Source organism: Corvus kubaryi, unplaced genomic scaffold, assembly GCF_017639235.1.
Source record: "Corvus kubaryi isolate FWS band 111438036 unplaced genomic scaffold, C.kubaryi_AGA036_p1.0 37256, whole genome shotgun sequence".
In the NCBI taxonomy this organism is placed as follows: Eukaryota; Metazoa; Chordata; class Aves; order Passeriformes; family Corvidae; genus Corvus; species Corvus kubaryi.
In genome coordinates this window covers 4394023-4416860 of record NW_024581076.1, presented here as the reverse complement: position 1 = coordinate 4416860, position 22838 = coordinate 4394023, and the positions used below count along the sequence as shown (strand labels likewise).

Genomic DNA, 22838 nt, shown 5'->3' with positions numbered 1-22838 from the left:
CTCCTTCTCCTTCTCCTTCTCCTTCTCCTTCTCCTTCTCCTTCTCCTTCTCCTTCTTTCTCCTTCTCCTTCTTCACCATAATGCTTTACCATTGGCTAACGTCTCTCTACTTCTTTTGAGTGAGATAGAACAGTGCAATTTAACTGACATCTTTTTTGTGCCTTATTTCCTGCACAGGGTTGAAGCAAAACATATAGAAAAGGGCAATTTCTTCCCCCTTAATAACATTACATCTTTTGTGATTAACTGCTGATATTTATTTCAGTGATATTTTACAATGTTACTGTTGAATGTCAAAAAGCAGTGAAATCTGAGTCATACATTGTATGGTAAGCTCTTCTATACCTCTGTTATCCACAATGAATTCATGCCATTACATGTCTGTCATTTCAGCAGCAGACTTTTTTTCTCAGTAAATACAAGGTCATTAAGTAGTCAGATATCTGCAACCTAGTAACTCTAATGAAATTAAAGATCCCACAGTTTCGCTACAGTAATAATAAATAACTTATTCAATTTTACGGTAGGATGGATGTGTGCCTTTCAATGCAGGACTTGAACAGGGCTGGGAGTGAAATATCTGTTGTATACTGAGGAGTATATCTTATTCCTTTGCAATATTAAATGCTGGTTTTGCTATCAGGCTAACTTTTTGTGTATATATCACTGCATGCAGACTGCCACAAAGACTGGCTGTTTGCTTCTATTTTGTCTCTGCTTACAAATTAAAGCAGTTTGTTAGGAGAAACTGCTCAGAGCACCCAAATGGGAAAAAAGTGGCTGAATTTCATCCCTGAGTTCATCACTGAATTGCCCTACAACTGTAGAAAAAGCAGTGAGGTGGATCCCACTGCAATTCTGAAAGGAGGTTCTCTACTGACCTGAGCAGGAAAGCTGGTACTCAGGAGTTCTCAGGCCTAACCAGAGGTCAAGTCTAAATACCATGTCACCATGGAGCAAGGAAGTAATTTTCTCCTTTAGAAAAATGTGAATCTTAGACAAAGTCCAGGGCAAATGGAGACGTATGTTGTGAGATAAAGCCATAGGGATTGAAATTCACTATATAACAGTTTCATGGTGCTCTGTTCAGTGTGACTGAACATTATATTAGAACAACAATTTTAACTGTGTCTGCTGCCATCTGATATCCATATAAGTGCTACTTAAAGAGAAATTAGAAATAGGATTCTCTTTTTTTCCCCTCTTTCTTTCTTTGGCTCTGTTAATTACTTAGCAACAGAGCTTGTGCCATTGCAGAAAATGAGGTCGGCAAGACAACATTCTGTAGTTATTTTAGCAGTTTATAAATGTTGCTTTTTAATATTCACTCTCTTAAACACTTCCCTCCACTCCAGCCCCAATAAAAGTACGTATTTATCCCTATGTGTCTCTATAAGAGCAAAAGTTTACTAGGATCAATGTCCCCTAAATCTGTTCCACTGGTCTCCTACATACCTCCAGTCTTACTGGGGATCAAGGAGAGCATCTGTAATGTAAAACAAATCTGTAATTTAAACACAAACCTGAAGTACGTTTTTGCACAGTATCACGGCTGAAGTCTTTGAGATACTGGTACTATGAAAATATTTTACCTCTGACTCAAAGCCTGAACTGTAAATGGTCCCAGGTGGAAAGAATCACTGAGTCATAGCCTCTTCTGTCCCCTTGTCCATGCTTGCTGCAGAGAAGTAGGGCAAAATGGGAATTGCAAGTCTGTTCAGGGAACTAATTGCAGCCTTCCAGTGCCTGCAAAAAGAAAAAGGAGTACAGAGGCTGTTTACAAGAACATGTATTGACAGGACAAAGGGGGTTGTTTTCAAACTGAGAGTAGGTTAGATTAGATAGTCGGAAAAAATTCTTTTCTGTGAGGGTGTTGAAGCACTGGAATAGAAGCTATGGATGCCACACCCCTGAGAGCGTTCAAGGCCAGGTTGAATGGGACTTTGAGCAGCCTAGTTTAATGGAAGATATTCCTCTCCATGGCAGGGTGCTGAAACTAGATGATCTTTTAGGTCCCTCCCAACCCAGAGTGTTCTATGATTCCATGATTCCATGATTCCATGATTCCATGATTTTGACATAACAATGAATCTGCTGCCCAGTGTTAGGAGAGATCTTTGTAGAAAAGATTACTTCTACTTCAAAATACACTCCTCTTGCTTCTGGCTGCTGCTGCTGCTGTCAAGTGTCGTTGCTTGGTTTCATCTGGGTACATCCATAATACTGAACAACACAGGACAGCCTCAACTTTGTAGCTGTGAGACTGTTGAATGGCCAATCTTACATTCACAGGGTGCTACCTCTGCCCCTTCCAAAAGGAATCCAGCCGTCCTTTGGGAATGAGGTCTGTCAGGTATTATCCATTGGGGATTACTTGGCAGAGTGCTAATTTTCACAAAGCAAATAGGTGTACAAGAGTAGGTTAATGAAGGGGTGCAAAGGATCACAAATCAACTGCCTAGTTTTTAATGTGAACCCTTTTAATTTGGTTGTATAAATTTATCCATCACTTCTTCAAGCCTGGTGCAGAAGAGTAACAAAGCATTCTTCTACACAAAGTGTGTCTCATCCTGAGCTCTTACTTAAATTGCATAGAAACCTTGTTCATTGATTTATGTTGGATATGTTATTTTAAACATATATTTATTTCCATACACATGTGGATGCATAACTATATAATCTCACTGACATCCTTGCAAATTCAATTTGGTGCTAATAGACAAGTTGCGCTGTTTTCATATCAATCATCATTACTACTGGTATGAAATGATAGGTTAGAAAAGTTGCATATCCTCTGCCTAACAGGAGCCAGGAGATGGCAATTTCAGAGGGAGGTGTAAAAAAGTTTAAAAATAAAAAATAAGATCCTACATGCCAAATTATTTCCATAGTTACACCTCCGAGCATTCAGTAAGATTTCACAGCTGTCACCAAGAGCTAAAATTGGCCTGTATGATCTTTCTTACTGGTTGTGATGGAAGGTAGTGAAAGAAAATGCTCTTATTCTCAAGATTCGTGAATTTTACAGTGGTCACCACTCTGAAACTTTATTAAAAAAGGAAAAATATGGAATGAATATGGATTTTTATGGAACATAAAAATCTACCATGATTTAGAGGTATGATTTATAATCTCTCTATTATGACTCCCTAAGTCATAACTCAGTGTGCTGGGAGGATTCTTCCTCTGTGAAAATTTACCTCCGGTCTGTACTTGGAGTCATGCCATATACACACAACCAAGTCAAACTCTAGTCCTTCCTGGTTTACATTGCATTAGTTGATAACATGGATACACCCATTTAGTCACAGTCTAGAAAAGGGATTGCATTTTCTTCAGTGTTTTTCTGCTGGTACTTTAAGACGAGGATTTCAAATTGATATGGAAGCATATGGACAAGACATTAAAGTTCATCACATTCATGGATATGATGGAGATGTGTTCCAGAAGAACTAGAAAATAACTGCATAAGTGGTTTTCATCTCATCTAACTTTAACCATATGTTTTTGCCATTACTTTCATATGCTTGTTAAAGGTAATGAAGAAAGACAGAGAGAAAGGAGAATACACTATACTATGGAAAAAAGTATATCCACATTAATCACCTTCTGGATGCATGTAATTCTCTTCACTGAACTTGGAGGGAGATTAGAAGTTGGATTCATCTTTCCTAATGCAAATCTTGCTGTTATATATACATGTCTACATCTCAGTTAGGCTTTTTATATAGTCAAAAGGGATAAATGGATGTTTCTTCAAGTGATTCATCAAACGCCAAAGTAGAGACACAGGTAAGGTGAATGAATTTTTCTTTCCATATAAGCACACTGGAAGATTATGGTGTTCTACATAGTTGAGATAACTACATTACAGACATGCAAAGTCAGGTGGAATAGGAATTTCAATGAAGATGAAACTAGGTGATTTGTTTGAATGGAACAAGGAAATCAATTCTGTATGGTCTCTTTGAGTTCCAGTCCACAGTCCATATTCCATACATAAGCAGGTTAATAATGTATATTTGCAACCTTTTTAAAACTTTTTTCACAATGCTAGTGTGATTATTGATTACTAGCGGAACAGAGAGGTCTGAAAACACTTTAGAGAACATTATGGAAAGAAAATCCTTTGTTTGAATATCTGTAGTAGAAAAATAATACAATCAGGGAAGGCTATTTGAAGGTTCATTCCAGAAGGAAGGTGGAGAATCTCACTTCCTGTGCAAGCGTAGGACGCTGCAACACAGACCCCCTACTTTCCTTATGGGATGCAATCATAATGGGCCACACAGTCCTTAATACGAGATGGGCATAGTAAATATTATAGATTTGGGATTACTGTTGGGATCCCTTCTAAAATGAGAAATAAGTTCTAAACTGTAAGAGTTGGAGAGGGTGTAGTGGTGGCTAGGTTCTGTGCTTTACCCTCTTCTAAGCAGGATAAGCAACTCTCTCAATGGTTAAAAGTCTTCTCCTTTCCTCATGGTCAAAACAGCCCCTAGGCATAACACTGATGTATAAGAGCCTAAGCAAAGGGGGGTATAAGCAACAGTCATCAGGTCTAAAAGCTGAAGATAGACAGCAAGAGAACATCTAGAATTTAATAACTGGATTTAGGTCTAATAAATTTCAGATCCCTTCTCTTTCCAAAGAGCAGGTTTCATGAGTCAAGACTTTGTCCCCACAGTATGTTTTTAGTTATCCTCTCTAGAGAAAAATACATATATGTATCCCTCAAGTTTGTTCAAAATGCTGATCAGTGGCTTTCTTTACATGTAAAGAAAGGGGCTTGATTTGTTGAGACATTTACAGATCTTTTGGCAGGTGTATTAGAGGACATGAGATTCCTGCCTTACATGTCTTTGGGCCATTTATTCTGAAAGCCACATTCTTCACACTCAAAATAAAGAAGCAGCTTTCTCTCATATTTATTCTTCCTAAGTTCCTCAAGATTTAAGGAATAACATTGTCCACTGCCTGAAATCTAAAAAATGAAATATACCTGGACACCTAGACAGATTTTTTGTTCTGGCCTTTTGTGTCAAAGACACTATTCTGAGAAGTTTTGTCTATGGCAAATGCATGACAAGGGGCTTATCTGACTTAATTTCATTAACAAATGCATCACTTACATGACTTTGGTAGAAGGAAATATTCCTCCTACATTGGACAATACTTCTCAGCGTCTGGATAACAGCTACCATGTCTGTCAGCAATGAAGGTATGAAATTATTAACATAATGGATTGGTTTCAGAGGAATCCATGGCAGAATTAAAGGATCCGTAGCTTGGGCAATGAAGAAAGAGCTCAATACTTAACATAGTGTATTTGTATTTTTCCACAAAGGGTTTCCATTATTATAATGACTCAGCATATATTTTGGAAAATTGTTAAAATTAGCAAAAATTTGAAACTTCGATGTGGAGCAATTAAATAATCTGTTTCATTGGAAGCAAGATTAATGAACTGAAGCTACCTGAGTAGCTGTGGCCTGCCAAAATTTTTCCCTTTACAGTTAGGCCTGCTGTGTCTCTATCACCAAGGAGCATTGGGGAGGACAATGGCTTGTCTGGAAATTGCTGATCTCTATTTCCCACTAGCAATTGTCAGATGCTGGTTTACCAGAATGATTTGTCTCAAAACCCATTGTCACTCCCTTCAGGTAAAGATGGAGTGTGTGCAGGTGGGTTGTCAGTTTCTTGGTGGACACAGGCATCATCGTGTGGCAAATGAAACAACAGTGGAGGAAAATGAACCACTAGGAGCCAAAACTTCAGTTGGTCAGAGGAGCACACATGATCAGAGACCCACTTCTAGGGAGGCAGTCCATGCTGAAAGAGGTAGGAAAAGCCCCCAAGGGGGTGTGGTCATGGGTGACTCACGCTGTGTTAAAGACACAAAAACCTGGTTACAAAAAGAGCAAATGGAAACCTTCTATGTACGGGCAGCCAAAACCATCACATGCACTCAGACTCCCGTGCTGCCCATCACCTCCTCAGAGGGCAACCCACGGCAAAAGAAAGGAAAGGTGGGCATGGGGAAGAGGAAGGACAGGACAAGTGTTTGTGTTCTTTTACTTAATTTGCAAATCAGCTATGGGAGATTAGTACTGATTGTCAATCAAACAAGCAAAATGTCCAGACCCTAGGATCTTTTGTCTTAAAAGGGTATTTAAGAACATCTCTGCAATGATTTGAGTAAATATGCTTTTTCTTATAACAATATTTGAGATTAAAATATATTTACCCACTATTGAGGACTTCCAGTGATTTGCAGATACTTAAGAAAAACATTCACTGGAATCTATTATGGAATATTTTCTAGTACCTTCAGATTCTCTGGAATTGCTGCTTTCACCTTATCTGCCATAGTGCCTGAAATCAAAACTTTTTACTAGCACCAGGGGAAAAAGTAAAGGCACACAGTGTTATTTAAGTATCGATAAGATCGGTGCAAGGCTCAAGGGTTAGCTGCAAGTGTGGGTTTAATGAATTCAAGTTCAGGCAGATATTGGATTTATGGATGTTAATAGAGACAGTCATGTGCGTCTCATGGATTGCCACAAGCCAGGAGGGCTTATGAAGTACTTATGACATGCTGACTGAAGGTGGAGAAAACAGAGATAATAAAATAAATATGGGCTCTGATTTCAAAGTCCTGACTAATGAAACCACTGGAGCTCTGCCATCCTACAGTGAAGCTAAAATCAGATGTGAGCTAAGTGCTGAAGGTGTTCACAGAAACTTGCTGCTCCTGATTGCTGTTCTCATGGGTGCTGCCCCCATTAAAAGATGTTTCACTCAAAGATTCTGCAGCACAGTGTCTGCATAAGAAGCAACCATTTTAGCAGTCTCTACAAACAGAGAAAAAAAAATTATTGTTACACCAAAATTATTGTGTTCTCTTACAGAAACATTTGCTTTGTTTTGTTTTGCTCAAATTGATCACATATTTTTGAATGTAAAGAACTCTGCCTAAGCACAGAACACTGATATAAAACACTATCAAGAAGAAGAAAATGAGTCATATAAATGAAAAAGAATTCTGTACTGTGATATGGTAGATTTTCATGTAAAAAATCAGCCCTTGTTCCTTTGCAGAAAAGTGTATAAGGATTGGAATTTTATACCTTTAAACTATATAAAATCAGACAATTTCAGTATGATAGACCATAGCATAAAACATTCCACCATGTTGTTCTGTAAGGCAGAACCTTTTTAAGTGCAAAACTCATTAAAATAATTTTTTGGAAGAAAATTTTTAACATGTTTTCTTTTTGAGCTTTCCCACAAAAAAGATTGAAAATTTTGGTTTACTTGTTCTTTTAATTATTTTTTTTAAGTTCTCTACAGTTTGTCCAAGTCCTACTTGAAAACTGTCTTCCGTATTGCATTGATATCTCACTCATAATGACATCTCTGTAGCTCTGCTTACATTTGGTAGTTCATTGTTTATATATCTGAGAACCATTTTCCTGTCAATTCATTATTACCTTATTATTTACCATATGTGTAGCTATCATGTGTCCTTTCCAGAGAAAGAATTCTAGAGCACAACCCTCATTAATCTATGGGAGTTACATTTGTTACTTCTAGAGTCATGTCATTTCATATAATTCATTATTCCACCTTGCCAAATGATCCGGTGTGCCTAATATAGTCCCATTCTAGCCGTGACTCCACCATACTTTGAAGTTATTAGAAAGTTTTACAAGTAACAATTACGTATTTATTGCTGGTGTTCTTCTACTGATTTATTGTGATTTTCCACTTACTTACATTTAATTTCTGTATGTATCATATAAATAATAAACCATATAATATAGAAAACTCTAGCAATATCTAAAAAAATTAAATTACAGAATCATAGACTACTTTAGGTTGGAATGGACCTCTAGAAGTCACTTGATCTTTTTCTTTTCTCAGAGTAAGGCCATATGAGAGCAGATTCCTCAGGGAATATTCTGTAAGAAAATTCATAACTTCTCTGGGCAAGTTATTCCAGTGTCTGACTACTTGCATTGTGAGAAAGTTTCTTCCAATATTTTCTAGAAATTTTCCCCTTTGTAAATTTTGTCTACTTACTGTACATATATGAGAATAATCCAATTTTCAGATATCTAAAGATAGCATCAGTTATAAACAATATCAGACAACTAAAATATCAAATTTACACACTATGTAAGGCTCAAGTGGTTTAATCTTTAAGCAAAAGTACTATCACATGGTCTCATGCTTCCATTTTGAAATTTGGAATTGTGTAGAGGACAACATCAAATGTTAGAGAACTCAACCATATCCAAACCTGATATTTCATTAAAATCTTTTCTATCCCTTGCAAGTTTAATTGCCATTAAATTATTTTCTTTTGTATAGCTTTTTCTCCTGAATTTTAATTTCAGAGGCAAATCATTCATCCTTTAGCCCTACTTTGGTGATGTCATAACAGGGTTTCACAATATCCTCTACATGAGAGACACTGAAATTATTCAGGACTTGGATGCTCTCACACAGCAGGATATCTGCAGAGATCTGATGCGTTAGATCAGACCTACTGAAATTTAAGGTACTATCTATGGCCTATAAAACTTTACATGGCTTGGAATCAATTCACTTGAGAGATTATCGCACTCTCACTGCCACTGATGTGTGTGGCATCAAAGATTTAGTTGTTTTCCACTCTTTACAAAGGAAAAGTATGTACCCATCTGAACATTGTCTGCAGCATTTCCTGCGTGCTCAGATTTTCTTCAGATTTCTTTCTGCAATAGGCACATTTTTACTCTGGAGAAAACTGAATGTGGCTAGGAGGTACACTGAGAGAATAGGTGTTTGCCTGATTTGGGAAATGATTTAGATGATGATGAGGTGTAATTTAGTCATATTTAGTGTATAATTAAATATTAGACCACCTAGAGCCTTGTATAATGCCTTTATTATATTAAACTGAAATGAATAAAAACCGTAATCAGCACCATTACTAATTTACTGGTGATTTATTGAGGTAACAGCTTTGCAACACCACAGGTGCAGACACACTGCAGTGGGCCCCGTGTAGTTCAGGTCTGGGAGTCCTGATTAGACTGGGAAATATGCTGTGCAGTTGTGCCCATCTTGACTGTATCCGTGGTGCTAAAGAAAGACAGCTGGGGACTGATAACTGCAATAGCCAAGTGTGGTGCCTAGCTTGTGTCCATAAAAATAAGACACTTGTTTTGAAGCAGAAAAGCTGGATCACCCAAACCCAGAGAGTGAGCTAGCAGTTTAGCTGGCTGACGAGAGTCTGTTATTTCAATCCAGTCACTGGCCCTTTTTTGTTTAACAGTATAGATATATTTCTCTGGAGATACCAAAAACTTGATTAAATAAGTCAAGAAGGAACCTGATGCACTGGAATTACTGTGAGCAAAACTGGATTAGGTGGTCTATAGCAGTCCTTCATAGTTTAAACCATTCTAAGAGTCTATGAATATCATTTCTAATGACAACCTGGTCCTATCTATGCTAGTTAGTCATATGCAGGTTTGCTCTTGGGTACTGAGGTAAATTGGCACAGAATATTTCATACCCACCTAAAATCCTCTTAACATCCTGCCTGTTGAGAATGATGCCTACCCAGTGAATGCTTTGTGCTGTGCCTGAGAATCACTCTGTGATTCTGTGGAAGAGTCTGAGCTAGGTCAAAAAACAGCCTTCCAGGGACCATGTGAATCATTTCACTGGGTGAATGATCAAGTATATGGGAATGTTCTCTAGCCCTGTTTACTTGACTTGTACAGAAATGGCACTATTGTCTGAAAGCAGCTTAGTTAGTTCAGACAAGTGTTACAGATCTGGGCAGGCTTCTTGCCAGCTGTTGGTTGGTCTTTCCCTCTTTGTGAGCTCTCCCATAGTCTTGGAGTCAGGTGAACTCACAGCCCATACTTTGAAAAGTAAACCAGACCAAGCACTGTGATTACCTACAGCGATACTGTTGTTTTAAGATGTTGGTGCGGTTTTGGCCTGGGCCAACTCACACTACACAGACAAAGCCAAGGGACTTTGGATAGCACTAGCCAAGGTCGGCTCCTGATGGACAGTAAGTACAAGGCCATCTTACTCAGAGGACAGAAGAGAGTTTAATCATGTGAGCCTCTATCTTGTGCTACTTGCCTTCAGAATGGCCCCAGCCCACTCTTTTTACTAACATAGACATAGTAGTAATATAATTTGCTTAGAACTCAGAAACGTTCAGCAAGATCCACACTCATCTGCTTCTCTTCATTGAAAATTTTGCAATGTAAATAGAAGGACTGAATTTTCCTGAAGTTTGGTATTTCTAGGGATGATTAATATAAGAGCTGGATGGTGAAAAAGATAAGTTTGGGTCTTGCATAGATGTATATCTGAAGATACAAGCAGTATCTAAAAGATAAATATGTATTTCCAGATTTGCAGTATTCCATAACAACACACACTGACTGCTTCTAAGATACCTCTTTTCCTAAAACACACTTTTCCTAAATTTTCTTACAGAGTAAGCTTGATGTCCTGTAAAACAACTGATGCCAATTCTGAGACAAACCTCATTGCTCCTTTAAATCCTCTCTAAAGCTGTAATGGGTTATCTAGGTCTTTTCTTTTAGACTTCCTGATTAAACCTTTCATTTTCAATCTTGAAATTACTTTAAACTGTTCATAGCTCTGTTCAGAAACAGGAATACTTAGTCTTTCCAAACAATTTTTAAAATATTTTTTTACCAAATTATGAGAAATTATTACAAGGTTAAAGTGTTATGTGCCTTAAAATTTTCAAAAACCTTCAGCTGCAGAATCTTGAATTATGTTTTCTGTCCTCCTAAACATGCAGTTTGAAACCCCAGAATAGCAGCAGTACATTTTGTTCCACTTGGCAGCTGGGTGAACAACATGAACAGAGAGCAGACACTAAAAGGGGACTCAGGACTGAAAATAGGCTTTTTAATTTTTCCTAGTTATTTTCTGCCAGATGGTTTCCAATAGTATTCCTCAAGTATTTCCTGCGATATTGCAGGGAAGTAAGAATTCGAAGTGCCCTTAGACCAATCTTTGTGCAGTGGTTTGATGTGTTCAAATAGCAGGTATGACACATTCAAATAACTCTGAAAATATGTTTACATGAATCTACAGCATTGTTGGTTATTCATCATAATAATTCTGATCATTCTGCTGTTTATTTCTTACCTTTTTTTCATTTTTGGAAAGGAGTTTATGAAAGTCAATGAACATGTTAAAGTTATTCATGGCATGTGATTAACTGGGAATGAATATTCAGCTAAGAAGTATTTTACAGAGAAAGTGGTCCAAGAAAGGACCATGTGTGCATGCTTATATTTTCATTTAGTTGGACATGGTAAGCCATTTGAAATAAAAACTTGCGAGACACTGATTGCTGATCACAGCTGAATTCAAGTCTGCGTTATTTATGGAAAACCAAAATATATCTCAACCAATGAAGATCCAAATTTCATATTATTCACCTGACTAATATACTTCAGTAAGAGATTTCTGTAGAGCTAACTGAACTTTCTTAATGTTGATATGAGTTATGAGAGTACCAAGAATTCTCATAACATTAAAACTGAATGGAGAGATATCTGTAGAAACATAACTCCTGAACTGTAATAACTTGGCATCAATGATAATGACATTTTGAGACAGGAATTGTAATGCTGGTGGAAAAATGCAGAAATAATTTAATTTAAACCCACTTCTTCCGTAGGATGGGATTTTTTAAGCCCTTCTACATAATGATATTAAATTAATTGAAAATATTTGTTCTTTCTTTTCCATTCACTTCATTTATTCTTAATAGATAATATGCTTTGAACTACAACAAAGTCATTTTTCAAAAGAATTGATAGGGTATTGAAGCACTGTCATATCTGGGGGCAGAAAATTTTAAAATGTATAATACGTCTCTAAGTATTAATAAAACCCAGCAATACTTCAAAGTTTTCAAGTAAGTCATAGAATAGTTTGGGTTGGAAGGGACCATTTAAAATCATATAGTCCAACCCCCCTGCCATGAGCAGGGATATTCTCAGTGTGATCTGGTTGCTCATGAAGCCCCATCCAATCTGACCTTGAATGTTTTCAGGGACAGAGTATCCATTATTTCTCTGGGTAACCTGTTCCAGTGTCTCACCAACTTCCTTGCAAAAAATATCTTTCTATATCTAGTCTGAATCTACCCTCTTTCAGTTTAAAACCTTTACCCCTTGTCCTGTCACAGCAGGCTCTACTAAAAAGCCTGTCCCCATCTATCTTGTAGCCCCTTTTAGTTACTGAAAGGCTGCTGGAAGGTCTTCCGAAAACCTTCTCCAGGCTGAACACTCAGCTCTTCCAGCCCATCGTGTTGGGAGAGGTGCCCCAGTCTTCTGATCATCTTTGTGGACCTTCTCAGGACTTGCTCCAACAAGTCCACTCCCTCAACCTGCTGGCCACTGTTTTTTTGGTGCAGTCCAGGGGACAATTTGCTTTCTGGGCACAAGTGCACATCCCCATTTCATGTCAATAACCCCCCAGTCCTTCTTGTCAGGGCTGCTCTCAATCCCTTTATCTCCCATTTGGTATGAATACCAGGGATTACCCCACCCTACATGCAAGACCTTGTCGAACATCATGAGGTCCTCCTGGGCCCATCTTTAGAGCTTGTCCAGGTCCCTCTGAATAGCATCCCATCCTTTGGGCATGTCAACCGCATCATTCAGCTTGGTGTCATCTGCAAATTTGCAGAGTATGCGCTTACTGTCTATGTCATTGATGAATGAGTGAAAAGTCATGGCAGTCAAGTGAGGTCACCAGTGCCTGGAAAATAGGAGACACTGCACCCATTTTGTAAAAGCATAGAAAGGAGGACCCTGTGAACTACCCACCTTGTGCATGGAAAGATCGAGGAACAGTTTCTCCTAGAAGTTGTGCTAAGGCCTGTGGAGGATAGGGAGGCAATTCAAGGCGACCTGGCTCCACAAAGGGCAAATCCTCCCCAACGTATATATAGAAGCCCTTCATATTATTCCTTGCATCCCGTGCCAAGGTCAGCTCCACTCTCACCTTGACCTTCCTGACCCCATTCCTACACAACTGCTGTGTCCCTATGCTCTCCCTAGGACATCTCTCCCTATTTCCTCTGCCTGTGCGTTTCTTTGTCTCCCTTTAGTTTGACCAGCGGGACTTGGTTCATCATGGCAGTCTTATCCTCCTTTCCTGATTGCTTACACCTGGGGATCACTAGCTCTTACACTGTCTGGAAGATGTCCTTAAAGATCTCCCACTCTATTTTGCTCCCATTTTCCTGAGGGCAGTTTCCCAGGGGGTCCTCTTGACTAACTTTGTGAAGAGCTGGAGTTCTGCTTTCCTAAAATTCTGGGTGCTTGCTTTATTCTTCACCTGACCCATATCCCTCAGGACTGCAAACTCCACTAGTGCTAAGGAAAGGAAGAGAAAGAAATAATTTGACACACACTAATACAGATAAAATGCAAACGTGCCTACAAAACCAGAAGAAATTTAGAAAAGGAGGTACGTGCTTCACAGTTCTGAGATTTTGATAGGTTAAAGAAGGCACATAGCAGTTGACAATGTGTGTGAATAGTTGGAAGCATTCTGGCTCCAACAAAGTGAACTTCAAATAATTAAGTGGCTAAAAGTTTACATCCTGGACTCATAAAAACAGGTTTTGATTAGAATCTTCAGTTAATTGCAGGTATTTTAATTTTCAGTTACTTGGAAATCAAGTTTGTTCGTGAACAAAGAATTTTAATTGTGTTTAGCTGTCATGTTTAATACCTTCAATTAATACAATTGACATTGATGATGTTCGCATTTTCTAGAATCCTAGATAGTAAAATTTTGGTCCCTTAGATACAACTAAATAAAATTATAGCAAATTAGATCTTTCCTTATGAATACCTATCGCACCTACCATTTAGCCCCTCAGAACAAAAATTTGCTTTTCATAAGAGCACCGATGCTCTCCTGTACACAGAGGTGCATCAGGTCAACCTACAATGTGAGGCAAACCTGAAATGAGACAGCACAATGTGAAAAGACATGCTTTTCAGGTTTCACAGTAGTGCAATAACAACTTTCAACTAAATCAAAGCAATAAACCTTGAAACCAGAAGCAGAAATAAAATAGTGCCATATCAGTTTAAAGAAATAGTTGTATACATACTGATAGACAGATCTTAACATACAAAATTTTTTTTGGTTCCAATACTAAAGTAGAAAATTTTTAAACGCGAGAATAGAAGACTGACTTTTCAGCTGTGTAGTTTTCTCCAGTTGTCTGGGCAAAAATGATACCTAATCTCCTACTGCTGAGATCAGCTGGCTTTTCAGCATTGAATTCAATGAAAAGAGTAGTTTGATGGCTGGTATGTGCAGTATTGCAATTGCACATTCTGTGAAGATTGGTAACTAAAGGTCTTGGTGATTTGAAATAACACTGCGGCATTTGAATTAGTGCCTTCTAGCGCCTTCCACCAGTACCAGTCTTTATAAGGTGAAATACCTAGATTTAAGAGGCAAAATTATAAACTTATTATTAAAGAGTAAAATCAAAAATTCTCTCTAAAAAACACCAGTGTCACAGACTTGAATTCCTTATTTACATGATATCAGTGATACAGTGCTACAGCCATCTGCTAATAAAATGACCATTCAACTCCAAATGAGACAGAAGGCATAATGCATTTTTAAAAGAGACTAAAATTCATTTTCTCAAAGAATGTTCTCTGACTTTTAATTGAAATTAGGCCATGATTTCCCCAGTCTGCAATTGGCACCAATGATGAGTCAGTCAGCCATATAATGTGAACAGGCGTAAGTTCATCCAACTAAATCATTTGAACATAAGACTCTAAGAAGACAGAGCTCTACAAAACTCCACTCAAGCATATGGCAATGTACATGTAGAAGGACATTAACCTGTCATCTCCTCCTGCCTTGTGATGGCAGTTCTGGATCTTGTTAAAGTCTTACATATTTTTGCCGACAGCTCTCCAAGTCTTTTGAGGTTTAAAAATACAAATTAATGAGAGAACAGTTCTTTATTCTTGCTTTGTGTCAATATACAGTAAGGTCAGGTCAAATTGCTGCCATTCTGAAACACACACTTATATGGCCAGTGGAGGATTTCCACCTCTTCCTTCCCACTCAGATTTTCTAGCATTTTCAGTAATAGTAATGGCCAAAATTTTCAAGGTTGAGGTTTTGAGTTACATATGGATTTAAATAGTATGCAAGTGTCAGACAATGTAAAATTTTGTTCCTCTCATCTGTCTATTAAAGCAAGACATATAATAAATTTAAATTCTTATAGAAGAGCAACAATAAATTTATTTAGTGGGTCAGTAACACTTAGCTGTGGATATCTTTTGCAGAACAAGGTCTGATATGCAATCGTATTTTAAAAAAATCTAAAAAAAAAGTAAAACTAAGGAAATTATTTAATTTTGAGACTGACTGCCATAAATAAGAAGAAAGATTAGTTAAGAAACATAATCAAAGATATTGATTAAAATAATGATTGTAAAAGAATATTTTAAATGGATTTGGGATTTTGTGTTATCTTTTCTCCAATAATTTGTCAGACAGGAACTTCGTGCTCAAATACAGGAACTGATTCACAGGTCTTGACAAATCCAATGCCTTCTGCTCACACACCCCCTGTCAAATTTCATCACAGTATTCTGTTGTGAAAGTTGATTAATTAGTCTGGATCTTGGTTACACCTGAGAGGCAAAAAAAAGCTTGCATTTGTTAACTAAATTTAACAAAATAATAATAACTGAAATTAGTAAGAGATTAAAATAAAGTAACATTTAATACTAAACTTCCATAATCTCTGACAGGTTCAAATTCTTGTGTACGTGAAAGTTAAAAAAAGAGAAGCTTATTAAATTATCCAAACACGCTAGATTTTTTTATTTATACAAAACTAATCTAATAATCTAACTACAAATGTCTAAAAATTCCATCTTTTCAGGACCAACAAAATGAAGCATCTTTTTATTTTTGCATCTCTTTATTTATGTATTTATTATGTAAACTACGATGGAAATAATGCTAAAGATATAGCATTATGTGTATACCAAAACATAGAAAATTATTACTCAAACAAGAGAAAAAAAATTAAAAGTGCTAATAAAATTCAAAAGGATAATACAAATAAACAGTAGAAAATTAATGTGGGAGGAGAAAAAGACATTGAAACTGGTCTTACTAGAAAAAATTCTTTTTTTTGAATCTCTTGTCAATGTCCATTCTCACAATGTGTACTACAAGATTTATAGCCTTTGGGGAAAGCATAATCACCTTTTTTAAAAAAAAAATTATGATTAAACGTAATATTTTAAGTTTAATTTTTACACAGCAACCCATGGTTTTTGGAAAATATCTAGCAAAATCTAGTGGCTTCCTAGTATAATACATTTACAACACTGAGTAGAGGTATACAAGACGATATTGCTTCAACTTAAATATGCTTCCCAAGGCAAATCCAGTAGAGTGGCTATTTTGTTTTTCAAGAACCCTGCCATAAGGTGCAGTTCAAATGTCTCTGTCTGGGCTGTGATCCCACGTTTTTAAAGCTCTTCTAAGGATGCAAGTGTCAACACATTACCTTTTTAAATCTGACAGAAAAAGCAATGCATGGATGTTTTGATTTTAATTCCTAACACCAGCACACCATAGCACCAGGCCATGGAGCACCACATGGGATGGCATAATTCACCCCACGGTAGCTGTGCTGTTGTGGGGACAGGAGCATGAAATCAGAGTCTGAAAAAGAGGAATTGGGAGGAAGGCTCTATGGCCCAATAGATGTGCCATTGCTCTGTGAGAGGGCAGATACAGCTTCTTGATCATTCTCTCAGTACTGGTTTTCTTCCCCTGCACTAATATTTTTAATATTTCTGCCATATATTTCCACTGTTAATTGTTGCTAACAGGAAGAACACAGTGAGGAGGCACCATCAGCTCCTGAGCAAGAAGTTGGACGGAGTGCAGACATCATTGCCACAAAGCTGCATTCAAAGTAGAGATTTTTTAAGAATTACTATCTTGGATTTAAGGTCCTACATTTTATGCTTATCCCATTTGCTGAGCTAAAGCCTTCTCTCTGGATCTTAATCTCTGTAATAATACATTCCATCTCTGTGAGAGGCAAAGAACACCTTTTCCTTGCAACTTTAAAATTCTTTGAAGAAAATTCGACAGAGTACAAAGGGGTCCAGACTGAAGATACCTTGAATGTTAATAGTACTAATTGTCTTGTTTACTTGTAGTATATTGATATAATATTATTATGTAAAACATGAGCTAAAGAAGAAAGAGCTAAGGAGTACAAAAACAAAGAGCAGAACTGTGAAAAATCTTAGTTAACTTTCAATTAGTTGAATGTTTCAGCTTCAGCATTTGTTTTTTAGAAGACTTGGAGAATGAATAAACAAAGATTTTTCAATCCCATTATTCCACCAGGTAGAGTTGGATCACTTTGTACATTACAGGTCTCCCTCTGTCTTAACTCAAAGGAGAAAATGACAGCTAAAGTTTGGTTTATTCAAATGAAATGTGTTTTTCCCCCACACCATTAACTGCATAGCATCTACAGTACCGACATGCTACTTGAATAACCAGCCTTTCAGTGCCAAAAGAAAATGAATTATATGTTATTAAGAAAATCCCCAAAGTTCTCTTCAGCAATGAGGGAGTACAATCATGGATGCTGTAATTATGTAAATAATCATTTATATTCAATATTGCCCAAGTGCCACTAAGCTATTATATCTGTACGCTTGTAGTTATATCTGCAAACATATCTGCATGCAACTCATTCATAATCAGAATACGTATTTGATCAGTTGAAGTGCATTTTTGGAAGGCAAATGCCTTGTTTATTGGTAATGAAATGAAGGCCTCGGAGTAGCTAATAAAGACTTAGCTAGTGGAAAGATTTTTTTATACACCCATGTGCCCTCAGAACTCCTGATGAACTGTGTGGTCCAGATGATCAGACAGTGTCACACAGGCATTGACTCACACTACTTGTGATTCTTCCCACATGCTTGATTTGCTCCTGTGTTAACCCTTCTCACAGCCACAGACCCATGGGAATTACATCTTTCACTAACATCTTATTGTGAGATAGGAAATGAATGTCTTTTTGCCCTGTAGATGAAATTTTACACTTTACCTTCAATAACATTTGAGAAATGCTTTAGACATTCTTCTATTAAGTACTATGTCCTGGGCTGTGGACATATCATACACAGTTCAGTTGAAAATTAGAATATCTAAATGTAGATATTAACCTGTGGGTATCTGCATAGTCGTATTGGGTTTGTGTGGACAGGTTCTGGTACCAGGGGATCAGTAGATCAGCAGCTTCTGTGAGAAGTCACCAGAAGCTGCTCCTGTGTCCAACAGAGCCAATGTCAGCTGGCTCCAAGACAGACCCACCACTGGCCAAGGCTGAGCCCATCAGCGATGGTGGGAGCAACACTGGGATAATAGATCGAAGAAAGGGAAAAAAATACCGCACAACAGCAGGTGGGAGAGAGGAGTGAGAATGTGTGAGAGAAACAGTCCTGCAGACACCAATGTCAGTGCAGAAGGAGGGGGAGGAGGTGCTCCAGGCACTGGAGCAGAGATTTTCCTGCAGCCTGTGGCGCAGACCATGGTGAGGCAACTGTGCCCCTGCAGCCCATGAGGGAGCAGAGATCCAGCTGCAGTCTCTGGAAGACTCCACACTGGAGCAGGTGGATGTACACAGCTGCACAAAGCTGTGACCCTGTAGGACGCTTGTGCTGGAGCAGGCTCCTGTCAGGATAGGTGGACCCAAGCAGAGAGGAGTGCATTCTGGAGCAGGTTTTCTGCCAGGTGCTGGGATCCCATGGTGAGGACTCCTGATGGAGAAGTTTTTCCTGAAGGATTGCACCCCATGGCAGTCCCCACGCTGAAGCAGTTTATGAGGAACTGCAGCCTGTGAGAAGGAATCACACTGGAGAAATCGTGGAGGACTGTCTCCTGTGGGAAGGATCCTACGCTGGAGCAGGGGAAGAGTGTGAGGTGGAAGGAGCAGCAGAGACAAAGTATTATGAACTGGCTATGAGCCCCATCCCCTATCTCCTTGCACAGCTTATGGTAAGAGGTAGAACAGTCAGGAGTAAAGGAAGTTGAGCTTGGGAAGATGAGAGTATGGGGGAAAGGTGTTGCAAAATTTGTTTTTTTTTTCTCATTCTCTTACTCTAATTTACTGGCAATAAATTTAATTAGCTTTCCTAATTCGTCTATTTTGTCCATGACTGTAATTGCTGAATGATCTCCCTATATTTATGTTGTTCCCATAAACTTTTGATTGTATTTTCTCCCCCTGTCTTGTTGAGGAAAATGAGTGATGGAGCAGTCAGCACCCAGCCAAGATCAACCCCTGGCTCTTCCACATTATTTTGTACTGCAGCAGATATTTTTATTGGGATTTCTGATAGGGATTATGATCATTATATATATAGTAGTAAATTTTCCCCATCAATATTAATTTTATTGTTAATTTTAATGTTATTTACAGAATTAGGACTGTAAGACTCTAAAAATAATTCTTACTATTTTTGTCTCTGTAGTTATTTTTGTCTTTTATCATACTTTTTCTCAGTGAAATGGTTCCTTTTCCCATGATCAGTTTCCCTTCTCTCTTCTACTAATCAACCACTAGAGAGTTCCTAGAATTGTGTGCATATACTTGATCATATTCTTGGTATGCACAAAGAAGTAATTCCTTTAAGGATTGCAGTTATCCAAATGACCAAGTGACATTAAGGTCTTCAGATTATATCTGGATAGAAAATACATGGAAAGCAATATTATCTAAGAAACAGAGCCACTGATTCACATCATTGTTAAGTGTGGAAAGGAACACCAGTGACTAATAAGCTGAGGGGGAAAAAAAAGGGAATACCACTTCTGTAGGATAGTTTCCTGGTTTCAGCAGTTTCTCTGAGTTAATCCAGTGAAAATATGCTCTATGCAAGACCATGTCTTGTGAGACAGCAAGGTTCTGTGCCATGTGTGTTCCCCTTCAAAACAGAAATTATTTATAACAGGGGAAAAAAGTTATTACCATTATTAGCAACCATGTTTAATACTAACCATTTTAAGACCCACAGGGAAGAGGGAAACATTAATTTTTCTTCTCATGTATCCCAAGCATTAATGTATAGCTTCAAGACATTTAATCTTTCCCTTTTTTTCTCCTGTCAGTCCTACAACCTTTTTTAGGGAAAGATGTATTGCAACATCAGCCAGGAAAAATGAGTAAGTCATTTCTTTTCCATGCAAGAGGAATGAGCAATCTATCTGGATAAGCTCAAGAAACAAAGATGAATAATGAAATGAATAGTTAGTTCACTAAAAAGTGCAGTGTCGAGGTCATTGAAATGTCACTATTTCTTGAAATGACTTTTTAATAAAGATTGTTTTGAAAAGCTCAGATTTTGATTTTGATCTTTTAAAACAGCATTTTTCAGCTTTTCATTTTAACATTTAATGTCAGGATTTTCCCAGTTTTGGTTAAGAATATAATAACTGATTATAAAACATGACTTCACATTAAATTAACTGATTTTTTTCTAAATTATTTAAGAAATAAAAAGGTTTAATAATGGCATAAAGTTCCACCTAATGTATCTCAAGTAAAAGTATGTGTAAATGTTATCTCACCAAGAAATGCTGTAATATAGTTAAATTTATAATTCACTCAAAAGTTTTCATTTCTCTAAAATGACAACAGTGGAAAATAATGAAAAGTAGACAAATACGAGTAAACAAATACACTGTAAAAATAAATTACATTGGTTCCATCTTACTAATTTTCTCATCTAGCTTTTATAAAAAAATATGTTCATGTACAGAAAAAAGGAGCAGACAAAGACCATTAAGTCAGCAGAAAATTAACATGTCAGTAGAATAATATCTACAGCAATAAAATCTTGGAGAAAAAGTTCTTATTTGCTTATATGCTGATTTTGGAATCATTGGTAAAGGCTAGAAATGCTGCTGTATGCATAAAAATTCAGCTGATATTTCAGCAATCTGATGGGAAGATTTCCTTGGAGTGTTAAAATCTCAGGGATTAAATCCATTTATTACAGTTGAAACATACCAGAAGGTCAATGCGTTGTTACCTTTTTTTCTGAATCCAGGACAAGGTGGAAGTAAATGATCTTTCTGGCCTTGAGAGTAGTCTTCTAACTAACAAAAGAGAGGATGAGGTAGTCTGATGTCAACCAAAGAAAGCCGAAGCAGAACAGAGAGAATGAGATAAATGGTCAAGCACATCTAGGAACTATGAATTAAAATTAAAAATACATAGGAGCTGCAAATGTAAACACACTGGAGTTTTTTTCTCTATTAATATTAACAACAAAATAATTTGTCTAAATTATTAGTGACTGTTTTCTTAAATTTAAAATATAAAATTGCAAGTTAGTAAATTCCAGGGCAGTCTTCTTTTGTTTTTCAGGCTTTTTTAAAGGTACTGAAGAACTGATTCAAGCTTAAAAATTAATGATGACTTTTGTGAGCCTTCATGATTTGATTATGCTTCTGTGGAAACCGATAACACATTCTCTGGTGCATACCAGGAGCTAGTTTCACAGGCATCCAGATAATTATAGGCTTAGTCAACTGGTAAATAGAAAGTAAAGAGAAAAATGTGAATAATTATTGGGAACTACTTAAGAACACTTACCAGGCCCTTAAAATACACTACACCACTGTCTAAAGTATTGTGTATTATTTACAATTATTTGCAGAGGATGAACATCTTTACATATATTCCAATCAAAACACTCAATTGTTCACTCTCATAATATCCTCGAACTTCAATCTAATTTTTTTCATCTTTGTCTTTCACACTTTCAGCTTCACATTTTCTGCTAGAGTGGAAAGTCTGCTGTTATGTGTCTCTTCCTTGTAGAATGTGTTCTAATTATCCATTTATGTTCTTCTTCTTGGACTGAGCTCCTCAGGTTTTTCCTTCTAAGGCTTTGCTCAACCGCTCACTAAGCCTTGTTGCAGTTCTCTGAGTCCTCCAGCCCACCAGCTTATGAGGAATGTCATTCCCTTGGCCACTGGTAGCAGAATTAATACCCTCAGGGATCGCATTAACTGTTAGGCTGTGGCACCAGAATGGACACAGATCACTGAGAACATCACCCACTAGTATTTTAAGTCTTTTCAAGTGTCACTGCTTTCCCATGGAAGTCTTCTGTCTGCTGCTATGAGAGATATTCCAATGTTTGGCCACACTGAAACTCATAAACCTATATATATGTATATGTGCACATTAGGTTGTTCAGTTTTTTGGTTCTCTGCATCTGTCTGACTTCCTCCTAGCCAAACACCCATCCTTGATGCTATCTGTGGATGGCAAAACTCCCTTTTTTTAAACTGACAGTGATTTTGCTTTTTCAACAATAGTTGACTGTCATAGGTTAGCAAGCATAGTCCCGGAAGGGACGTCCTTGCTAAGGGGTGCTTACAGTTTCCTCTGGGAACTGATAGAACCTATCAGCTGGCCAGTTTGAATATGGACAATTCTCTAAGCCACTTAAAGTTGTGATCACCTCTGTGATCCACATTTAAGAATAGGCAAACTCCCCCTCCAAGCTCTCTCTCGTTTCCGGCGCTGGGACAAGTGGCTGCAGGCCCCGTGTGGGGGCCAGCGGGCCCGGCCAGGCCCTGCCTGGGCCAGGCCGGGCCGGGCCACGGCCATCCTGAAGCCATGGACCTGTTCCAGCTGTGGAACCCCCCCC

At 37.7% G+C, this 22838-nt stretch overlaps 2 long non-coding RNA genes across 2 annotated transcripts in view; one reads left to right on the top strand and one right to left on the bottom strand.

Annotated features, from left to right (window-relative positions):
- Nucleotides 1-1598: 1598 nt before the first annotated feature.
- Nucleotides 1599-22838, bottom strand: part of LOC121662555 — a 29257-nt gene continuing 8017 nt past the window's right edge. Inside the window, exons 5-6 of the long non-coding RNA XR_006015324.1 lie at nt 21207-21273; nt 1599-1746 (exon numbers count right to left, since the gene is read on the bottom strand). This is a non-coding gene — a long non-coding RNA (uncharacterized LOC121662555). The remainder of the gene's footprint in view (nt 1747-21206; nt 21274-22838) is intronic.
- LOC121662554 overlaps nt 18538-22838 on the top strand; it is a 13885-nt gene continuing 9584 nt past the window's right edge. Inside the window, exon 1 of the long non-coding RNA XR_006015323.1 lies at nt 18538-19170. This is a non-coding gene — a long non-coding RNA (uncharacterized LOC121662554). The remainder of the gene's footprint in view (nt 19171-22838) is intronic.